Source organism: Vulpes lagopus, chromosome 17 (genome assembly GCF_018345385.1).
Source record: "Vulpes lagopus strain Blue_001 chromosome 17, ASM1834538v1, whole genome shotgun sequence".
Lineage (NCBI taxonomy): Eukaryota > Metazoa > Chordata > Mammalia > Carnivora > Canidae > Vulpes > Vulpes lagopus.
In genome coordinates this window covers 22,200,228-22,224,594 of record NC_054840.1, presented here as the reverse complement: position 1 = coordinate 22,224,594, position 24,367 = coordinate 22,200,228, and the positions used below count along the sequence as shown (strand labels likewise).

General features: G+C 39.5%; 1 protein-coding gene across 2 annotated transcripts in view; it reads left to right on the top strand.

Moving 5' to 3' along the window:
* Positions 1-24,367, top strand: part of RTP4 (receptor transporter protein 4) — a 123,236-nt gene that overhangs the window by 84,972 nt on the left and 13,897 nt on the right. For both annotated transcript variants that reach the window (XR_005984242.1, XR_005984239.1), the window contains 3 exons: positions 17,445-17,535; positions 21,631-21,732; positions 22,822-22,889. The gene's annotated coding sequence lies outside the window, so the exon portion shown is untranslated. The remainder of the gene's footprint in view (positions 1-17,444; positions 17,536-21,630; positions 21,733-22,821; positions 22,890-24,367) is intronic.

The window sequence follows — 24,367 nt, the reverse complement described above, 5'->3', positions numbered from 1 at the left end:
AAGTGCTAAAATTGGTAAACCTCTAGCCATATTGATCAGGAAAAAGAGGAAGGAAGGAAGGAAGGAAGGAAGGAAGGAAGGAAGGAAGGAAGGAAGAGAAGGAAGGAAGGAAGGAAGGGAGGGAGGAAGGAAGGAAAAAGGATCATTGGTATAGATTTTATTGATATTAAAAGACTAAAAAGTAAATATTATAAACAACCTTATGCTAGTAAATTCTACACATTATTTGAAGTGGACAAAAGCCTTGAAAAACACAAACTACCAAAGTTCACTAAAAAAAAATAAATAACACAAATACACTCATGTTTTTAAAGACTTTGAATAAATATTTAATAACCATCAAAAAAAATGACCATGCCCAGATGGTTTCACTGGTGGATTCAACCAAGCACTAAAAGAAAAAAATGATAATAATTCTCCATAATATCTCCCAGAAAAGAAGAGAGAACACTTCCTGACTCATTCCATGAAGTCAGCATTGTTCTTGATACAAAAGTAGACAAAGATATTATATTAAAAAAAAAAACCCACAAAAACTGACAACCCAACATCCTTCCTGACACAGAAATTCTTAATAAAATTTTAGCAAATTTTAGGGTCCCTGGGTGGCTCAGTGGTTTAGCGCCTGCCTTTGGCCCAGGGTGTGATCTTGGGGTCCTGGGATCAAGTCCCAAGTTGGGCTCCCTGCATGGAGCCTGCTTCTCCCTCTGCCTGTGTCTCTGCCTCTCTCTCTCTCTCTCTCTCTCTCTCTGTGTGTGTGTGTGTGTGTGTGTCTCTCACAAATAAATAAATAAATAAATAATCTTTTTTAAAAAAATAAATACAATTTTAGCAATTTTAATTTAGCAGTATAGAAAGAGTTCACACATCATGATTGAGGTTTGTCACAGAAATATGTTTTCCTTAAGATTTGAAAATCAATCTGTGTAATTTACCATATTAAGACACTGAAAAAGAAAACCCACATGATAATCCCAATAGATACAAAAAGTATTTGACAGAATTCAATGTCTTTTCATGACTAAAAACTCCTATCAACCTAGAAATAGAAGAAACTTGTTCAAACTGATAAAGAGCATTTATAAAAACCTTTGACTAATATCATATTTAACAGTGGATGTTGAATCTTAATATTGGGAGAAAAAGGCAGGGGGATCCCGGGGTGGCTCAGCAGTTTAGCACCTGCCTTTGGCCCAGGGTGTGATCCTGGAGACCCAAGATTGAGTCTCACATTGGGTTCCCCGCAGGGAGCCTGCTTCTCCCTCTGCCTATGTCTCAGCCTCTCTCTCTCTCTCTCTCTCTCTCTCTCTCTCTGTCTTTCGTGATTGAATAAATAAATAAATAAATAAAATCTTAAAAAAAAAAAGAAAAAGGTAAGAACACCTGTTCTCAGTGCTTTTCTTCTGTATTATTCTGGAAGTCCCAGCCATTGCAATAAAGCAAGAAAAGTTTCCACACAAATTGGAAAGGAAGAATAAAGTTATCATCATTAGAAGATGGTATAATGTATTTGTAGGTCTTAAGGAATCTCCAAAACAGTTATAATAATTGGTAAGTTTATCAAGTTTCCATAATACATGAAGATTGTTTAGAAGCAATAAAAATTAATTGTATATAATCTATAAGCAATCATAAAATAGAATTAAAAATCAATAACTTATAATATCATCAAAATATGAAGTGATTAAGGGCAACTGGGTGGCTCAGTCAGTTAAGTGTCTGCCTTCAGCTTGGGTCATGATCCCAGAGTCCCAGGATGGAGCCCCATGTCTGGGCGCCCTGTGCAGTGGGGAGTCTGCTTTTCCCCTTGCCATGCACCCCACTTGAACTCTCTCTCAAATAAATAAATAAAATCTTTAAAAATATGAAGTAATTAGTGATAAATTTGACAAAAATGTGCAGAGTTTATACACTGAAAACTACAAAACATTAATGAGACATGTGAAAGAACACCTAAAGAAATAGGATATATCACACACACAGATTGGTAGGCTCAATGTTTTTAAGAAGTTAATTCTCTCTAAACTGATCTGTAGATTTGATGAAATTCCAATTAAAAATCCAGCAGGCATTTTTTTTTATCATTAAGATCTATTTATTTTCTAGGTAGTAATAATAGCAAACGGCAATAACACTGTTTTTTTTAATAATAAATTTATTTTTTATTTGTGTTCAATTTGCCAACATACAGAGTAACACCCAGTGCTCATCCCGTCAAGTGCTCCCCTCAGTGTCCGTCACCCATTCACCCCCACCCCCTGCCCTTCCACCACCCCTAGTTCGTTTCCCAGAGTTAGGAGTCTTTATGTTCTGTCTCCCTTGCTGATATTTCCCACACATTTCTTCTCCCTTCCCTTCTATTCCCTTTCACTATTATTTATATTCCCCAAATGAATGAGACCATAAAATGTTTGTCCTTCTCCGATTGACTTACTTCACTCAGCATAATACCCTCCAGTTCCATCCACGTTGAAGCAAATGGTGGGTATTTGTCGTTTCTAATGGCTGAGTAATATTCCAAGGTATACATAAACCACATCTTCTTTATCCATTCATCTGTTGATGGACACCGAGGCTCCTTCCACAGTTTGGCTATTGTGGACATTGCTGCTAGAATCATCGGGTGCAGGTGTTCCGGCGTTTCATTGCATCTGTACCTTTGGGGTAAATCCCCAACAGTGCAATTGCTGGATCGTAGGGCAGGTCTATTTTTAACTCTTTGAGGAACCTCCACACAGTTTTCCAGAGTGGCTGCACCAGTTCACATTCCCACCAAAAGTGTAAGAGGGTTCCCTTTTCTCCGCATCCTCTCCAACATTTGTGGTTTCCTGCCTTGTTGATTTTCCCCATTCTCACTGGTGTGAGGTGGTATCTCATTGTGGTTTTGATTTGTATTTTCCTGATGGCAAGTGATGCAGAGCATTTTCTCATGTGCATGTTGGCCATGTCTATGTCTTCCTCTGTGAGATTTCTGTTCATGTCTTTTGCCTATTTCATGATTGGATTGTTTGTTTCTTTGCTGTTGAGTTTAATAAGTTCTTTATAGATTTTGGAAACTAGCCCTTTATCTGATATGTCGTTTGCAAATATCTTCTCCCATTCTGTAGGTTGTCTTTTAGTTTTGTTGACTGTATCCTTTGCTGTGCAAAAGCTTCTTATCTTGATGAAGTCCCAATAGTTCATTTTTGCTTTTGTTTCTTTTGCCTTCCTGGATGTGTCTTGCAAGAAGTTACTGTGGCTGAGTTCAAAAAGGGTGTTGCCAGCAGGCATTTTTTAAATACAAATTTAATTTTCAAGATGACGTCAAGATCTATATGACAATTCAAAGGACTTACTATGGCTAAAACAACTTTGAAAAACAAGAACAAAGTCGCGGTTTTTATACCTGATTTCACAATTAAGAATCTATAATAATCAAGACAGCACAAATTTGACATAAAGTTAGAGAAATCTATTAATACAACAGAATTGAATATAGAATTAGACCCACATGTACATATATGGTCAATTTATTTTCAACAAAAACACAAAGGGAATTAAATAAGGGAAAGGATACATTTTCAACACACTGGTAAAGTTTGATAGTCATTTGCAAAATGAATCAACCTCAACTCCTACCACAATATTAGAAAAAGTAACTCACATGAAACAGATTTAATTATGAGATAAAACTATAAAACATTTGGAAGGGAAAAGTCTTAATGACCTTGTGTCAGGCAAAGACTTCTTAAGTAAGACATTGAAAGCATAAAATATGAAAGAAAAACATAGGTATGTTGAATTCCATCAAATTGCTCTTCAAAGGATGCCCGGGTGGCTCAGTGGTTAAGCATCTGCCTCACCCTCAGGGCGTGATCCCGGGGTCTCAGGATCAAGTCCCACATCGGGCTCCCTGCATAGAGCCTGCTTCTCCCTCTGCCTATGTCTCTTTCTCTCTACGTGTCTCTCATGAATAAATACATAAATATTTTTAAAAATTTCTCCTCAAAGGGTACTGTTAGGAAATTTAAAGTGAAGTCACAGATTAGGAAATAACATTTGCATGATATATAGCTGACAAAGGGCTTTTACCCAGGAAATATAAGGCACTGTTACAATTCAGCAACCTAATTTTTTTTAAAGATTTTATTTTTATTTATTCATGAGACACACACACACACACAGAGGCAGAGACATAGGCAGAGGCAGAAGCAGGCTCTATGCAGGAAACTCTATGTGGGATGTGCTATTTGTATCAGCCAAAAATTTGACATAATATGGCTAAAACAACTTTGAAAAACAAGAACAAAGTTGCAGTTTTTATACTACCTGATTTCACAATTAAAAATCTATAATAATCAAGACAGTACAGATTTGACATAAAGTTAGAGAAATCTATTAATGCAACAGAATTGAATATAGAATTAGACCCACATGTACATATATGGTCAAATACTGACTCCACCTGAATGTCAATCATCAAGGTAATGTAAACAATTTGTGGCAAATCAATCTTATGGGACAGTAGTTTTCAGCAATAAAAAGAACAGACTATTGATACATGCCACAACATGGATAAATTTCAAAATAATTTTACTGAGTATAGAAGCCATGTCAAAAAAGAGTGCATAGTGCATGATTCCATTTGTATAAAAAAATTTTTTAAGGGAGGGGTAGAGGGTAAGACAGAGAGAGAATCTTAAGCATGCTCCACACCTAGCACAGAGCCCAACACGGGGCTTGATCATGACCTGAGCCGAAATCAAGAATTGACCACTTAACTGATTGAGCCACCCGGGTGCTACCATTTGTACAAAATTTTTAAAAAATGCAAACTAATCTACAGAAAACAAATCAGTAGCTTCTTGCAAACAAGAATAAAGAGAAGAATATGGCATGAGGAAAATTTTTGGAATGATGGAAATCTTTGTAATCTTAATTGTTGTGTGGTTATAGGATGTATCCAGATGTCAAACCTGTCCAATTTTACACATTAAACGTGTGCAGTTTGTTGTACATCTACTATATCTCAATAAAGTGGCAAACAACTTTTTAAAGAAGTGAGGCAAGGAAGGAAGACTTAAAATTTTGTAACCATGACCTTGACAGAATCCTCAATGAGAAAAGCATGTAAGGGGGAAAAACATTGAGAAATTGGTGGGAAGATAATTCAAGAAAAAGTCATGATATATTTGGCAAAGAGCTTTGAATCCACAGCATTCTATCAACCATGTTTTCTGTCTTAGTTTGATTCATGTTGGTTTGATGGAAGAGATAATCTGAGAAGAAGCTGAAGCAGTGGTTTTAGAGTGTAGGCTGCAATATAATGCATGATACTTGAGCAGAGTATAAGAAAGGATATGAAATCATAGGCTTAAAAGTGTCACTTTATCACACACTCTACCTCCAAGCAGAGTTTATGTCAGAGACAGGTGGAGAAGAAAGCTATGCCCCATCCATTTCTCTGCACTGTGTTCCTAATATTAGGGAATGTCTAGCCACCACCCATCAAGGAGGCTTGGATTCATTGACTTCCCTCTCCCTTCATCTCTTGGAGTAGCCACGGAAGAAATCCTTCTCAATCTCCCCTAGGAGACAGCCTACTATAAAGAGTACAGTTCCTGACAGCATCCATCTGCAGTTTTTAAAGATCTATCATAGCGTTTGAGCTGAGCCCCTTTTCTGGCAATCCATAGTCAATGAATGAGCATCACCATGTCTGCTCAAGTTGGATTCCCCATAGGACAATCCTGGGATTAGAGCTGTCTGATGGGTTGGTGAAAATGTTCTCAAAGCTTCCCCAAAATCTGAGGTTCTTCCTATGTAATCATCCATCCTTCCCTCCTCCTCTCCTTTCACAGATTTCAGGTCTGCAGTGTAGTCAGAGACTTTCCCTACCCACTTTTTCTCCCTCCTCTCTTTATTTTTCATAGACATTACCTCAATATATATCTCACACTTATAACTCTATTTTGACATCTGCTTCCTGGAGGGCCTGAAATAACATGCACCCTGTCACCCATTCCCATCAACTAAATCCCCAAGTTCCCCAACTTTACTGCCCCTGCCTTCAGTCAGGCTGCTATTGCCCAGGAACTACCCTGAAATGGTCCACCATTGGATCTGAATTCCAATGGCGGTGTTACTCTGGGAACAGAGTGCACAGTCTGAATATCTGAAAAGGAAGTCTACACATCCCTGAGAAAAAGATATGATTTGGAATGGGGCTATGAAGTCTGATAATTCACTGGCATCTAATGTTCCACGTTCCAATGTTACCTTTTCCATCTAAAACAAGAACAATGTAATCATAGTCTCTGCTTTCCTTTGCAAAGAAGCAGGGAGGCTGGTGAAAATCTTGTTGGTAAAGTGCTGTGAACTTCTTGGAAGCTCTGATAATCTTCTATCTATGGATGAAAATGCTGACCTGCCATTATTCCCATATGTGCTTTTCATTTTGGCTACAAATAAGGCCTGGCTGCCTTCTTCTGGTGTTTATAATTCTTTAATCTTGTCTTTCAGTACCTTTCTCCGCCTACATATGTTCCAGCCAAATGGAGCCACTCGCTTATCCCCAAGCACAGTCGGTGCTTTCTTGCTTCACTAACCTCACTCATTCTCTCTCCTCTGTCTGGAATCTCCTTGCCTCTCACTCCCAAAGCTGCTTGTCCAAATTCCAGCCATCATTTAAAGCCTATCTGAAACATGACATCCCCTAAGAATCCTCAGAGGTATCCTCTCCCTCTGCTAACCATTCCACAGTAATTTTTTTTGTATATTTCTCATAATATCCATTGCTTTCCATCTTGTCTTGTGTTTATTCGGTGCATATCTTGGACCCCCTACTAGGTTATAAGCTCCTCGCCCATCTGTCTGATCCTCACTCTCCTCTAGCACCTGCCCCCTAGGGGGCCTCTCAGTCCCTTGGTCCTGAATAGGTCATTGTTTTCAAAGTGGTGATGGCTTCCCTTGTACATTTCCATAAAATGTCTCTTTGAGACCCAACATCACAGACTAGCAGGGTTGCTAGAGAGGGCTAGGCATCTTTGCCAGGAAATCAAGGTGTATTGTGCAAGCATGTGAGTCCTGCATCATTAATGCAGTTCTCTGGTCAAACTGGCTAGGAGAGTAAAAAAGCAGATCTCCAAACTTCACATGAGGATATGAATGCCCATCATTTTTAAAACAGATCCTTTCCCCCAGTGTCTGACCAAAGGTTTCAGGAGTTGTTGCAGGTTGGGGAGAACATCAATAATAGTAATTCCCATCCAATCCCTAAAACCCACTTCATTCTTTGTTCTCTCATTCTATTCTCCAGTCACCACCAGGTCTGACTTCTGGCCATCCACCACTCACTCTGTAAAGTCATGCCAAAAACATGGATGGAGTTCCAATGCATTTCTCTGAGAGCCTTACAGTACTTCTAGCCTTGCCAAGGAGTTCTCTTTCTCTGCTACGTGTATCCAAAACCAGCTTCCATGGACATGTTTACCACTTAGTAAACATTCAACAACATATGTTGAGGCCTATTGTGTGCCAGGAACAGGCCCAGGCATATAGAGATAAATAGGACCCAGATCCTGCAGGCCAGAAACACTCAGTGAGCCAAAACAGCCTTAAATCTTCTGAAACACATATTTTTTTCTTGTTCAGATTTTTACGACCTCCTTGAACACTCTTACTCTGTCAATTCTCATTTTAAGTTTCAGTTCTAGAATAGTTTTTAACAGAGCAAAAATAACCTTCTTGATTCGGGTGATCGACTCAGCCAACTCTATCTATCTAGTTTTATAAAAGCTCTGGGACAGGTCATCAGCACACTATAGTACAGTAATCCTGGTGTAAGACATAAAAAGAGGAAAGTTGCTCTCTCACAGCTTAGTCTTCCATGCAGTATAGATATTCTTTGTTCTTTTTTTTTTTTTTCCAGGAAATAAAGACAGCTAAGAACAAAAAGTTCTAGAAGGTAGTTCATAAGACCTCAGGCAGATCATACTCTTGTATGGCAATTTTCTCAGGTGTGGATAATTAGCTCTGGCTGAAAATGCAAGAATATTTTCCCCAACAGAGCAGGAACAAACCTGGTGTTTGTCTTAATTTGCAAAAGGTTTCTAACAGTAGCATTTCTAATCGACCAACCAAATATCCAACAGCTGCTACCAGCCCGGGTCCTGAGGCTGGAATGCAGTCTGACTATTAATTTCCTGAAAGCCTAGCAAAACAAAGTTGGATGCCAGATTCTCAAGTAAAGTCTCCTCTTCGAATAACAAATCTTTCTCCAGCTTTTTAACCTCTTCCCAAGGTCTCAGCCAAGATAAAAGAAACATAAAAGTGTCACCTTGGATCCTATCTTACCACTACTGAACCACCTGAGAAACCTATCATGCTTGCCAGCAGAGATTGGGCTTCATCTTGTCAACTGCTTGGCTGCCCTGGGATTTTCCATTCTTCACATCTGTCATTATCGAGACACACAGACATTTGTCAGTGAGCTGAGCCTAACTTTTAAAGAGTTGCTCCTGAGACATGCTTCAAAACTTGGAAGCCTGGATGTGTGGAATGAGCTCTGGGCAAGCATGGTGGACTTATAATTCCCTCTTTATCCTTGAGAAAGCTCTTTGAAACTGTGTATTTACCTGAAGTACAGGGAAATAGTACCCATCTGCCTACTGGATGTCGGTAACACTCAAATGAGGTAATGTATATGAATATGAGAGCAAAAGACTCCAATAATTAGACACTAACCCCTGACAGATGAGTTGGGCTCTCTATGTCAGGGGAGAGAAACTGCGATTTTTAATCAAGCCAAAGACCAAGAGGAACAAAATCAGTCAGCAAAGCCTGAGATAACAAGCTTGCACAAAATTCAGCAAAATTTGCAAAAAGACCCCTGCAATACATCCTGTTATGTTCTCCAGCGGTTGTTATATCCTGAAACTGCTACCAGAAATAGTGAGCTGTATCCTGCTTGCCACTCTGCTCCTGAAACTTGCAGTTTGGGACTTGTGTCTGGCAAGTTTCCGTAAAGGACACAGAACTTGTGGGTTTTTTTTTTTTTTTCCTATTTAGCCCTCAGCTTAATCCTTCCCCTTAAGAGCATACTTTTGATTTGTTGGGAAGCTATGTCTCTGTGATTTGCAAACTGTATGGCAATAAAACTTTTCCTTGCCTCTGACCAAATCTTTGCATTCCAGGAATTTTAATTGACAAATACATTTGATAATAGGTCACTGTGTAAATGTAAAGAAATAATATGGTTGATGGTTAATCTGTTTAACTTGTATTTGCTTATATAGACCTAACATAAATAGAGATATGGTCTTTGTTCAATAGCAAAAAATATGTTAGGGTTAAGAAGTAACACCTGTAGCCTGGACCATGTTTGAATTTTAGCATGCTGTCAGGTACATAGAGAAATAAGTTTTCATTGAGTAAAACCTGTGTGTGTGTGTGTGAGTGATGGGATACAATCTGGGTATCAGCTTCAACTCCATCTGTGTCTTAGCCTGTAGCAGGCATCTATCTCAGGCATCTCCATGCTCCTGGAGGGTGTTGCTAACTAGCCCCAGGCATTACTGTTAAGGAGGCTTGTGCCAGGACATGGAGCTCAGTGGAGGAAACCAACAGGTCCAAAGATGTTTAAGAAGTTTAGTTGGGTATCATTCTGCTTAAAAGTGTTGGGAAAATATAATTGAAAACAAAATCTCTTCCCAACCCAGAAAACCTCTCTACAAAGGAGGGAGAGAAAAAGACACTTTAACCATTGAATAAGCATTAAACCATGTGATGATCATCATAGGGTAATCTGCTAAGTGATTGCAAAGAAAGAAAAGACTCTCACTTGGCCCCTTATACAGCCAAGTAGATACAAGTTATTAGACGTATGTTCTCAAGATAAACAATGACTGGTCCTCAGCGAGGAAGACTTGACAGCCCCTTTTGTCACACATAGTTTATCCTAACTCTACTTTGAAATTTGGGGAGATCACCTGTCTTAGCCAATTGGCTTTATCTGGAAGAGAAATAAACTTTTCATATCTTTATGACAAGAAGTAGCTTTGCAAATAGGAGCAAGGTACTCACTGAAATTAGCCTCTGACCTCCTATGGGAACTGGGAAATAAAGAGCTACCTCCCTTGATGTTTGCACTTCCAAAAGATAATTCCCAGATTCCTGAGGAAGACACTCTTGGGTCATATGACCCAAGAGTAGTAAAAAACTGACAATAGATCTATCTAGTCTTCACAGGGGTACGTGTCAAAGAAATAAAGTGCTTACAACTACAAATTTTCTTTTTTTAAAAGATTTTATTTATTTATTCATGAGAGAGACACAGAGAGAGACAGAGACATAGGCAGAGGGAGAAGCAGGCTTCCTGTGGGGAGCTTGATGCAGAACTCGATCCCAGGACCCCAGTATCATGCCCTGAGCCAAAGGCAGATGCTCAACCACTGAGCCTCTATTCTTAAATTACTTAAGAATAGAGACCAAATTATAAGTTTTTGAAGGTAAATGCTCTAAGCAGAAGGAAGAGAAGGAAAGCCTTTCCTTTATTTTCAACAGGAAAACTAAGCCTCTTATTTTAAATTTGTATTTGCCCTTAATAGCTTTTTAAGCAGAAAAGTTATATTTGAGAGAACTGATGGAAGGTATGATTGGTGAATTTTCTGGTGATAGAAAATCTGGATAATTGTACTTCCCGTTGGCTTTGGAGACCAAGAGAATCCCCAAATTCCTACTTTTCCTATGGCAGGTCTCAGGCCTTCTTGATCTTATGACCTCCTAGTAACTAAAAGTAAGATATCAACTCTCACATATTAGTCAACTACTAGTTCATGTCTGCTGTCCTTCTGGATATTTCTGCCCTGAATGCTACCCTCTACATGATCTCAGCCATTATCTGTCTAGGAAGCCAGCCTCCTTGCTGACAACCTCTGCAACTCTGACCTCTCTGTTTCACAGAGTGTTCTTGCTGGACTCTTGAAGACCTGGGGCTGGAGAGCTGAAACCCTGTTGGTCACATGTTGTGGTTCTACATTCATCACATCCTAATGCTGCTCAGGCTTCCCACAATATTGTCACAGGTCACCCCTTAGTGACAAATGATGTTTGAGGAAGCTGCTCCCTTCACCACCACCACCTGCTTACCTTCATACTTTCCTTGTTACCTTCTATATCCAAAACTCTCTTCTACAAATAGGGGTACACTTTCTCCTTCCTGTGTCCCACTTGGATCCCCAGTGATAGAATTCTTTATATTTTCACATGTAATCTTCTCTTACCTAGTGCATAGGTGCTCTGAAAGAACTAGTTGGGACAGTTTAATGTAGTGCCTTGAGGACAACCAGAGTCCCTAATTCCCAAGATAGTCTGATTTTAGCACTGAAATTCCCCCAATTCAGTCCAGAGCAAATGAGGACAGTTGGTTACCCTAAGACAACATCTAAGACTCTAATGAACATGCAAATTCCCTGGGGATTTTGTGAGCATGAAGACCCTTGTACAGTGGGTCTGGGGTGCGGCTATATTTTGATCATCAAGGGCATAAAGTGGCAGCATCCTGAATTTGGTTTTTGTTTTCTGTTTTTTGTTTATTTGTTTGTTTTGAGATCTCTAATTCCTTCCCTTTCAGTCTTGCTACTGAAAGTGAGCATCCATACTAGCCTCTATTTAGCAGTGATTTCTCTGTACCCATGATCCTATTGTCCTCATTGCAATCTGGCTTTTGCCAGAGGCTCCTCTGACTTACCAGTTAAGTTAGTTGTAATCCTGGTAGTAAACATTATTCACCTCCTACTCAATATCCATCCCTAATATTTTCCCTCCTATAGGAACTGAGAAATGAGCAAAATGGATCTAACAGGATTTAGCAACTATGTTTTCTAGATCTTGTCTGTAAATTAAGAATAGAGACCATTTATTACTCATTCCTGGTCATGAAACACAAAGCATGATTCCTTGCTAAGAGTAGACTTTCCATAAATGCTTGTTGGTACTCTCTATAGGCCCCCATCTCATTCTCCAGCATCTAATCAACACTTAGAATCTTTCTTGCAAATAGAAAAATGATAATAGCAAAGGCATCTTGAAGTTTTAAGGACATAGAATTTAGAACTGAGTTTTAAGAACGGCTGTGTATATCTCTAGGCTTCACAATTACCATAAAATGCTATTAACAGTGATGGGACTCAGGAAAGGCCACCCTCAAACAGGCCAAAGTGGCATATAAATTATTCTGAATTAAAGTTACTTAAGAAACAGCAGATGCAAGGAGGACACTCTGATACTCCTATCTCCTTGAAAGCAGGAAATAAATGTCCCATGCGAAAGGTATTCTCCCTATACCAGGATGTAGAGAGACATTCTTACTTCCAGAGATAGAGAATTTAGGGCCAAGAAGGCTATATAAACAAACTCTGATTAGTTACTTCACTGATTAGTACCTAAGTCTAAGTCAGTTCTTCATAAATTTATTGTTTCTTTGTCTAAAAGGTACATAAACAGCCTGCTTTGGCCCATTCTTAGGTCCCTTATCTATGACACCTCTATACATATGAAATTAAGTTTGTGGTGTTTTTCTCTTGTTAATCTGTCTTGTGTTAATTTAACTACTGGACTAGCCAAAAGAACCAAGAGGGATAAGTGGAAAATTTCCCCTTCCCGATAATAGCAAATCCTTTTAAGTACGTGGCATTACCCTATGAACTCACTTACTGAGGTTAAGCAAAGAAAATAGTTTGCAGGGTAAACACATGTCAGTGGACACTCAAAAAATAGTGTTAGCCTAGGATGCATCATCAACTTAAAAACATCTATAAAGTAGATAATTACTGTCCAACTGATGGCAAACAAATTAATAGAGTTAAAATTAGCACAATTTATTTAATATTTTGTTTTTCCTGTACAATGGCTTTGTTTGCAGGTAGAGGAACAAAAGGAGAAGAAGGAAAAGGTTGAGCAGAAAGAAGATAGAAGAGATGCTCAGGGAAACTTCTCATTATATAACCCATCTAAAATATAAAAAACACATATTTTGTCAATGCATGGATGAGCTGTGGGGAAAGTGAAGAAGCCAGGCATAAAAAAAAGAATAGCTTGTCCTAGCATGAGTTCTGATCCGGGTCGCCTAGGGTCTGGCTTCTAACTGAAGACAAAGCCTGAGCTTGGGTGGAGTAGGAGTGGATTACAGACTGCCACACAGAGCTGGATTCCTTAAGGAGAAAGTCCCACAACTCACAGAGGAAGAAAATGGACAAATACCTGATTTTACTTTGACTCTAGCTGGAGGAGAAAGAGGAAAGTAAAGTAAAGGAGGAATGAAGGTAGAAGAGAGATTGAGGGGAAGAAAGAAGGAAGGGAAAGAAAAAAAGAAGAAAGAAAAAAAGAAAGAAAGAAAGAGAAGAAAGAAAGAAAGAGAGAAAGAAAGAAAGAAAGAAAGAAAGAAAGAAAGAAAGAAAGAGGAAGAGGAAAGAGTTTCCTCTGAGAATTCCTAGCCCATATAGTGTTTATGAATCTGAATCCAAAATTTATTGTACTTCTATGTCATTAAAAAATCCAAGCTAAAAATTAAGTTCTAAGAGATCCTGGGGTGCAGTGTGTCTTGATGACTGGAAGGAGCAAATACAAGTCTTCTCTGGGGAAACAAACTTTAAAACTCAGGCCTCAAAGGATTTCTGCACAGAACATTCAAGGACTAGGAACTCACATACCAAAACCTCTACTCACCAGAATTAACCTGTGTATGAGAGTCAGCAAAAACAATTAATTATTGAATCTCACCCATGAGTATAGCTGATACAGATTGCTAGAAATATAAAATAAATATAATTAAAATACCTGAAGTAATAAAAGCAGGCATTGAAATAAGACAAATGAAGATTTTAAAATTTGACCAGGTTTAGAGTTCAAAGAAAACCCAACTATAGGGATGCCTGGGTAGCTGAGCGGTTGGGCCTCTGCCTTCAGCTTAGGGTGTGATCCTGGGGTCCAGGATAGTCCCAGATTGAGCTCCTTGCAGGGAGCCTGCTTCTCCCTCTCCCTGTGTCTCTGCCTCTCTCTCTCTCTCTTAGGAATAGATAAAATCTTAAAAAAAAAACCCACTATAGAATTTTTATATATTAAAAATACATAAGTTGGCATTAAAAGATTGTTGGGTGACTTAAATAGTATGTTAGGCACAGCAGAAGAGTGATTGGCCTCTAAGATAAGTTTGAAGAAATTATATAGAGAATAGAATAGAGAAACAAACAATGAATACATTAAAAGTTTAGATACAGAGACAATAGAGCATAACTCTAATGTACTCATCAGAATTTCAGAAGGAAGGAAGGAAAGAGAAAATACTTGAGGAGGTAATGGTTGAGATTTTCTAGAATTTGTAGAAAATAGAAGCTCTCAGATTCGGAATGGTTGGTGAACTCCAAGCAGAATAAATGGAAAGAAACACACTGAGAAACATTGTAGAGACACTATAGCAGTGAACATCAAAAGAAAGCCTAGGAATAGTTGAGAGAAAATATTACCTATGCAACTGATAATTTACTTCTCACCTGCAACACTCGAAGCTAGAAGACATTCTTAAAGTGCTAAAAGAAAATAATTGTCAAAGTAGCATTGTATATGCAGTGAGATCATCTGTCAAGAGCAATAGAGAAATGGGGACATTTTCAGACCAACCAAAACTGAGTTTACTTCCAAAAACACTCCCTAAAAACAAGATGTCAGGGTGATGTTCTTTAGAAAAGGAAAAGATTCCAGAAAAAAAACCCAAGAAATGAAAGGAATACCAAAGAACAATGTCGACTTGCGGATAAAACCAAATTGATAGTGACTGTAAAAGAAATTAAAATATAGTTCAACTCGTGGTGTTGCAAAATCAAGATAAAATTCATATGCTGGGCAATATTGGCATATGGGATGAGGAAACTGATTACCTCAAGTCATTTGAATTTCCTTCTGTTATTCAGGAGGAAGATAAATACTTTGGACTTTAAATTAATTTTGAATTTTGAGTTAAATGGTCATGTTAATATTTTAAGGGTAGCCAGAAAAGTGGAATGCAAAACTTCTAGACTGGTGGAGGAAAAGAAGTTGAATGGGGTGGGAGTAGAGGACAGAGTCAATCCAAAGAATGGAATGAAAATGGAATTTAAAAGAAACACTTAAAAGAAAAATGGAAAGTATGAAATAAGATGAAAGAAATAAATTCAAACATGCTATTTATCTCAGCCAATGTGTGAGAACTGAACTCTAGTTGGAAGACGGGTTTTAGGTGGGATTTAAAACAAACTCAGCTATGTGGTACATACAAAAGAAACAACAAAACCATAAAGACGTAGAGATGTTTAAATAAACAGATAGAAAGGACGACTGGGTGACTTAGAGTTTGGGTGTCTGCCTTTGGCTCAGGTCGTGATCCTGGGGTCCTGGGATCGAGTCTTACATTGGGCTCCTTGCAGAGAGCATGCTTCCCCCTTTGCTTATGTCTCTCCTTCTTTCTCTGTGTCTCTCACAAGTAAATACATAAAACCTTAAAAAAAAAAAAAAGATGGAGAAAGAAATTCTAGGGAAAAGTCAAACATGGTAGACTTTATGTTAAAAATAGGGATCCCTGGGTGGCGCAGCGGTTTGGCGCCTGCCTTTGGCCCAGGGCGCGATCCTGGAGACCCGGGATCGAATCCCACATCAGGCTCCCGGTGCATGGAGCCTGCTTCTCCCTCTGCCTGTGTCTCTGCCTCTCTCTCTCTCTCTCTCTGTGACTATCATAAATAAATAAAAATTTAAAAAAAAATATTATTAGCAATAAAGAGGTTTGTTAAATATTAATAAAAACTTTAATTATCTATGAAGATAATTCTAAACTTGCAATCAACTAAAAACATATATACAATATCCAGCAATAGGAGAGTGTGCATCATTTTTGAGCCTACATGGAATTTTTGCAGAAATATAGCTTCATGTTACACCAGAGAAGTCCCAATAAAATTTAAGGAACTTGATACTACATTCTCTGGTCATGGCATCAATAAGTTAGAAATCAATTTTTAAAAAAGATGAAAATAGATTACTGGAAGCAGGAATACTTTCAATGACAATTTTATCTCAAATCTTTCTCTTAGGCTTTGCTGATTGACAATTTTGATAAATCCTTGTATTTTCTGGAACCCACTATTTTATTTTTTCTTTAATATATAAAATATTTGGTTGAAGTGTGACCAGTTTGTAAATTGGTTCTCTGGCCATGTAGCATACACATGTATACTTAAATGTACGTGCTCACTCTTTGGTTGGTTGACCTAATTTAATTTTAAAAACGTGTTGAATTTCAAAAAATTCAGTTTTCCATGTTAGGAGAGCCATTCAATGCTCTATCAGTAATCGAAATTTATTTAAAAAAAAAAAAACAAAAAACCTCTTCAGGGGCACCTGGGTGTCTCAGTTGGTTAAGTGTCTGCCTTTGGCTGGGGTCATGATCCCAGAGTCCTTGGATAGAGTCCCTGCATCAACATCTGGGCTCCCTGCTCAGGAGGGCGCCTGCTTCTCCCTCTCCCTCTGCCGCTCCCCCTGCTTGTGTTCTCTTTCTCTCTCTGTCAAATAAATAAGTTAAAAAAAAAAAAAACTTCTTTGGTATAATTATGCTTTAACCATCAGTGGTATAAATATTAAATAAATTTTTAAAAATTCAGTTGTCAATCTTTATGAGAGTTCTTTTTCATTTGGGCTTGAGATACTCCAAGAGGTTTCAAATGGTTCAGTTAACTATAGTCAATTTAATTTAATTTAATTTAATTTAATTTAATTTAATTTTTTTAAGATTTTATTTATTCATGAGAGACACACACAGAAAGAGAGAGAGGCAGAGAAACGGGCAGAGGAAGGAGCAGGCTCCACGCAGGGAGCCCCATGTGGGATTTGATCCTTGGACTCCAGGATCACACCCTGAGCCAAAGGCAGGGACCAAACGGTTGAGCCGCCCAGGGATCCCCAATTTCTAATTTTAAAGGATGTTAATACAAATAACAATATGTAGAATTAGTCTGACAAAGATAGGATCTGTGAAGCTGATTATAATAAAAATGTATTCAATTATAAATTCCATAAAAGCAAGAGCCGAGTCATTTTTTCCTCACCATTTTATCTTCAGCGCTTAATATCAGATCCAGTACATAGTAGATATTCACAATTTTTTTTTGGCGGGAAAAAAAAAAGATAATGTAAATGTAGGGTGGTAAGTAGCTAAAGGCCAGAAATAAAAGAACCATATCTAGGGGCACCTGGGTGGCTCAGTGGTTGAGCGTTTGCCTTCAGCTCAGGGCGTGATCCCAGGGTTCCGGGATCAAATATCATATCAGACTCCCTACAGGGAGTTCGTGTCTCTTATGAACAAATAAAATCTTTTTTTTTTAAAAGGATCATATCCAATATGAAGGGAAAAGTGCTTATAGTCATTATTTTATTTCTTTCAGCCAGTATCTGTGGAGTGCCTACTCTGTACCAGGAAAAGCTCTAGGTGTTACGAGATACCTTGATGAATGACCAGCAGGATTCCTTAACCAGGTGAAACTTACAGTCTAGGGACATACAATTTGTTGGAAATATATAAGGTGGTCACGAGAATCAAGTTCTGAGGTTTTGAACAGTGTGGTAAGGGAGTGGGGGAACTCAATTCATCACCTGCTATAGGTATCTTACAATGAAATTTTTATTTAACCCAGAATTTGATCACTTATGGTAATTCTTTAATATTCACAGTTGACACAATACTTTAATATTCACAATCTCATCTAAAGCAGAAAGACTAAGAATTATGACTACTTTGCAGATGAGGAAAACAAAATCGAGATGCAGGTAAATCTCAAGATTGGAATCCAGATTTCCTGGATCCAAATTATCGGAGATAAAGGCGATGCCATGTTCTAAAGATTGGGTTTTGGTGTTCGTTTTTAGCAAATATTTTAATAAAAAACATAATCTCCTTTTCGTACTTTTCAAAATATCCAGGTCTCTGTCTTTGGCAAATTTCATGTCTGGATGAGTGTCAGAACTTTTCACTTTTTTGTCTGAGAATTAGCCATTAGAGAGAGACACGATCAGAAAGTCCTCAGTTACATGAGCAGGAGTCCCTGGAGGCAAGGTTGGCTGGATATGGCATTAGTCTACTGTGAACTTCTTGCAGTGAGGCAACTTGGTCATGCATCTCCGTGTTCCCAGCGTCCCCTATTGTGGAGCTGGCCCAATGAAGATGGATTGGCAGTAAAGCATGTCATTCCTCCATGCCACTCTGGTGGCCACGGCCAGCCCCAGGCCCTGTGACACTGTGCCTCAAAGTATCTTCCCAAACTGCTCTGTCTCTGTTCTGCCTTTGCTCAGAAGCCTTAGGTGGCTCTCTCTTGCCCACTAAATTTTGATCAGATCCCTCAATCTGTCAACCAAAGTTCTCCATAGTCTTTTTGAGGTTTATTGTGTTCCACTCATTCAACACCTCCCCTCTGGGCACCATTGACATCCTGGTCTCCAGCCACAATACTCACTATCACCACAGCACACTTGATTTTGTACAGATCCGTATCTTTGCTCAAGCAGTTTCTTCTGTCTAGAGCACATTCTGCAAACACACATATATGTGGAAGTCTAACACATCCTTAACAATTTCTACTTCTCCTTGGATCCTTGACTCATAAGGAATCACCTTTCCCCATGTTCCCACCATGAGTCCTGAGTTTGCTTGGTCTCCAGGACACTTATCTCATTCTACCTTGCATCAGTTACTGAGCTATATGGCAGGAGTGTAGGAGTCAGGCTTGTGTACAGCACCAAGGTTTCAATCACGCTGACCCTGGCTCAGTTTCTGTCACATAGTTGATGTTTTATAAATGTTTCCTGAATTCCTGAAATTAATCAATGATATCACATAAGGTAACCAGAAATGCCAAACTCACCCCTATAAAGTCAACTTGACCCTGATGGTTTCCTCCCCTCAAAAAATGAATGCAATGACACAGATGTGGGGCAATACGGTCACACTCACAAAGAGTGTGACAAATAGAACATGTTATTTGGCATCTATTTTTAGAAATGAAGAATACTTAGAAACTCAAGATGGGGCAGTGGAAATTAAAACTGTCTGTTCAGTATTGCCAGAATATTACTAATGCAAATTGTCTAATGATCCCAGAAATTGGTACAGCCAGGGACAAAAAGTTTTCTCACTTCTATACTTGTTTACCACATACTACAAAGTTAATTTGTATATAGCTCTTCTAAACTTTTATCTTGCTGACTTTCAGTCTCCCAAATTCAAAAAAAATATTGAATTGCTCCTGACATCTAGCTGGCTTGATCTGGAGTGCATGCATAATTTAAGCTGATTGAATATTTTGCCACATTAGAGTGGAAAATATCTGAATCCCCCAAACAGTAAAAGAAAATGACAGGCTCAAATGCCACTTGGCATCACCTTCCGTGATTTCCGCCAGGTAATTAGGGCAGTCTAGGCGGCTGAAATGGAAATTTGCCTTTAGCTACAGGATTCACTCATGAGCACTCAAGGCCCAGAAACAGATGACTCTGTCTTTAGCTGATGCAAAGTCTTTTTTCCTTCCTTGGAAGAGAGATAAAATAAAAACACTCCTCAGATTATTTGCTTTTTTTTTTTTTCTTTTTTAAATAGGCTTTTTTGAGTTGATCTTTTTAACCAAAGAAAAGGGGTTTGGAAGAAGCTTTCATTACGAGACTTTGCTTGACTTTGAAGTAAACAAAAACAACAAAAAGACACTCCTAAAGCCCTCCAGGTTTGTCAGAAAAAAACAACTAATGATGAGCCTTTGACTTCTCTAACCCTATGTCACTCTCCTACCCACAAGGCACAAAAGTGCTGGTTCTTCCTTTGCTCCCCTCCTGAGAGTTTGAAGACAGAGTCCTCTCCGCTCCCCCCAGTCCCAGTCTCAGCTGTGACTGTAGAATTGACAGCACCAAGGAGAAAGTCCCCAGGGAGATGGGATGTGGCATTCTGAAGACTATGGGCAGAAAAGGCTAATGAGCTTCCTGGGTAGCAGTCGTTGGCGGAACTGGGCAGGGGTGAGGGGCCAGGGAGAGAAGCCCAGGATCTGGGAGCAGGTAAGTGCTCTCTGTTGTGGAGCAGGGGCATCTCATCAGGCCTCACCCAGCTAGGGTTTTCCTTAGGGCTCCCATTTCTTTTTATTTTCTTTCCATGCTCATCAATAAGAATTCTGATCTTACTTCTGAGAGACCTTGACACTGAGAATGAGGTAGAGGACATTAGTATTCTGGTCCGTGGGAAGGGACGGCTCCGGTCAAAAACATGTGCTTTATTCAGCAAATTTGTGGAACACTTAGCAAGTGTCCTATACTGGCTGAGTTCTGGGAATTCAGTGGGAAACTAAGAAAGGCCATGCCCTCATGGAGTTTATATCCTAGAAGAGGAAGATGGACAACAAAGGTATGAACAAGCAAACAAACCAGATCGATATACATAATAGTTGTAGAGAAAGTTTTGCAGGGTGGAAACAGTGAATACAGGAGCAAGCAGTAAAAGGGTGTAGGACAAGTTCCAATCTGATGGCCTCTACAGATGCTAAGAAAATAGAGTGTGCGAATCTGAGAAACGGGGAACCAACCAGACTTCTGACCAAAGATGTTTCCCCTAAGAATTTCTTGCACCAGCCAGTCCTGGACAACAATCCCTCATTCATCATCTTTTCTTCCCCTGCGAGAACACTCTTGTTCTCTCAGCTTCCAAGGCAATTCTCCTGACACATCCTGTTAGTTCCTGCCCTGGGCTCTCACACCTGCTGTTCTTTTGCCCAGAGTATCTTTCTTCCCGTCTCTGCCTGAAGAAATCTCAAGCCCATCTTTCCAAATTCAAATAAAATATCCCCTCTCCTGTACCTATCCCAAACAAAGGTGAATACTTCCACAAAAGTTTATATAATTCTATTATAACATATTTCAAATTGTGTTTTGTTGTCTCCCTATTACTCGGGAATTAGGGAAGGGTGAGGGTTAGGAGGTGACAAACATTCTTTCCTTGACCAAACTCTGATTAGACTCCTCTGAATTCTCCTCTCAACTAGGCTTCTATGCCCATCTTTACCTGGTCCAATTTTATTTTTTTATTTATTTTTTTTTAATTTTTTTTTTATTTATTTATGATAGTCACACACAGAGAGAGAGAGAGGCAGAGACACAGGCAGAGGGAGAAGCAGGCTCCATGCACCGGGAGCCCGATGTGGGATTCGATCCCGGGTCTCCAGGATCGCGCCCTGGGCCAAAGGCAGGCGCTAAACCGCTGCGCCACCCAGGGATCCCTGCCTGGTCCAATTTTAGCAAGAATCCCCCACTCCCCACATCTGAGGGCCTTTCCTATTTAATTAGCTACTTCCTCCTTCCCCATCCCCCTGGGTGATCCCCTGGCCTGCCACCAGACACCCCCTAATTCTCTGATGTTTTCTCTTAATAGTTTTCCATTACCAACCTCCACTTTGCTTCTTAGCTCTAAATTCCCACTTTTCCTTGTATTTAGAGTTGAGCCCCATTGCAGTGATCCGTACTAATATTGTGATAATCTCCTCCCTTGAATATAGTTTGCCTTACTGTCTTTAACAAGTGTCCTGATCATTTTTTCTTTAACAGAGGAAGGAAGGAGGAAAGAGAGAAGAAGGATGAAAGAGGGGAAGGAAGGAGCAGAAGTAGGAGATGGAAGGAGGGATAGAAGAATTTAAACTTCAAAATAAAGTGAGTAGTTCATTTCTGAATATTTGTACCAAAAAAAGAAAAAAGAAGCTAAATGCACCACGAAAGATATTTTTGTAATAAAATAAAAGTTATGCTCTATCTGGGAAATTCTTCTTTTGTCCTGCTAAGACCACCAAGGAATATAAAATCCCTCCCACACTTCTTTTCTTCTTTTCTTTTCAAAGGTATTTACATATGAGTCATAATTCCTACCAATCCCAAACTACATAGATCTGCATGCCAGCAATTAGGTGTTTATAGAATGGCAAGATTCCCATTATAGAATGGGAAGAATGGCAGCTGCTGAACTGCAGTGGAAACAGAAAACCTCTGGTTAGTAGCAGAGGGGTTGGGAACCTAGGAAGCTCTTTCTGGAAGCAACTTTCTGGTGTCGATCATCAGGGACAAAGAAAGGGATAATGCAGAAATGGGATGATTAAATAAAGGTGAAGCACCCCAGGCTTAGAATGGAGGATCCTCCAAACTCTGAGGTTTACTTTGGTGCCGAGAGAGATGTAGCAGAAGTGGGAAAGGGGCCGAGACAGAGGTCATCTGGCCCAGAGGGTTCCAGGAGTTCAAACAACCCCTGAGCGATGGCAATGTTATCTATCACAGTGATTCTCAACCTTGACAGCCCTTAGCAATTATACAAGATCTCTTAAAAACTACAGTGCCTGGACCCCAGACCATTGAAATAGGGATTTCTGCAGATGGGGCAGTAGCATTAGGATTTTTAATAAGCTCTCCAAGTGATTCCACAGACACGGGTGGTTAAAATTCCTTTCATCTGCATCATTTGCAAAGCCCTTCCAATGTGTTGGCTCACTGACGTGGTTTATACCCAAAGGTAAAAACCGAAGCTCAACAACAGAAGGGAACTCGCCACGGGTCATACAGCCAGTGGTAAGATTCTAACTTGTGCCTTCAGACTTCAAGTTCAATATGCACAGCTTAGGGAACTGCTTCTGGGGAATATCTTGATGAGGAAAAATTGATATTGAGTGATTCCATTCTCCCTTTTGACATCCCTTCTTGATTAACACTTTTCTTTTCTCCCACACATTTCCTTTCTACCCTTCTCATCCTCAGGTGCCCATTTCTCTTCTCCTACCTGCTGGGATGTGCTGACCAGTGGCTAACCACTCGGCATGAATCAGGTTTGTGGGCAGCCTCCCTGCGGGAGAATGTTCTCTTGAGAAAAACACTGGCAAATGAGGTAAAATGCAAACAGTTAGTTAATCAGAGTGAACAGTATAGGGAATTTCTTGTGCTATTCTTGAAACTTTCCTGTAAATTGAAAATATCAAGATAAAAGGTTACAAGAAGAGGAAAAGGAGGAGGAGAAAGGGAAGGAGGAAGGCGAGGAAGACACTGGCAGTATTTAGTATAGATTCGATGGCCTTGATGAGGAATCATGGCCCAAAGGCTTGAAGGGCTGAGTCTTCTCTGTGGTGAGACCTTGGCCAAATTACCCCCTGTCCTAGGATTTTATTTTCCTATTGGGACATGAGAGGGCTGGAGTAGAGTTTCCTTGTTCTGCTTATTCATTGCTACATAACCAATCTCCCCAAATCTTAGTGGCTTAGACCACAAATTTATTATAACATTTCGTTGTTCTTTGGATTGACGAGGCTCCGCTGGGTGATTCTCACTTATGGGGCTCTCAAGGGGTTACAGATAGAAGTTGGGTTTGGCATTACCTGGCTTGAATGGGCGGCATCCCAGGTGGTTCACTCACATGGCTCACAGTTGATCTTGGTTATTGGCTAGGAGCCTGGAGGGGGCTGTTGACCCCAAATGCCTACACTGTAGCTATCTTGTTAAATAAAAACAATGATCTTCTTCTCAATTATAGCAGACATATTTTTCTAAGCCTGTGGGTTTTTCATAAGCTAGGAGTTTTACATTCATGTGAATGATTAGCATTGCTGTTATTTGCATTCTGCTGACTACTGGCTGTCCCAGCCTCGCTAACTGCCATCTGGTCGCAAGTCTGGTTGCTTCTCCTGACTGCTCTCTGTCTATTGGTAATCTTTTGTTCCCACTCATTCACCAAAGATGCAGCTATCTAGGAATCCCAGCAGAAACTGTAAAGAAAAAAATACTCAAAAAAATTGTGTGGGGTTTGTATTTGTAAAAACTGTGATTATTCGTGAACGTTGGTCACTATAACAGGGTTGGTGGGGCAGTTTCGTTCCCAAACACCTTGTCTCTCACATTGTCCCACATTGTGGTGGATGAGGAAAATACACTGTGTCTTAGCATGCCCAGAAACCTTTTAAAATTGTGGAGAAATCCACAGGCAGAGAGCTCATGGCTTATTTGAGAAATTTTGCTTCTGCTTTCTAGTATGCTTGTGCCCTTGTTTTCATCAAAATTACACATTTACATTTAGAGTTGATGACTTCACAAATTTGTTTCAGAAAGGAGTGGTCCCCTGTTGCCTGCCCTCTAGAGGCCCTTCCCCAGACGCAACCACTATCAACGATTTCAGCTACATTTGTTTTTGTTTTTGTTTTGTTTTGTTCCAGATATTGCTACTTCTTGATTTTTCAATACCTCCTCTTCCATGATCACATATATGTATCAGTCCAGCCCAAGTCTTCTCATGACAGTTACATCTGATTTGGGCCAG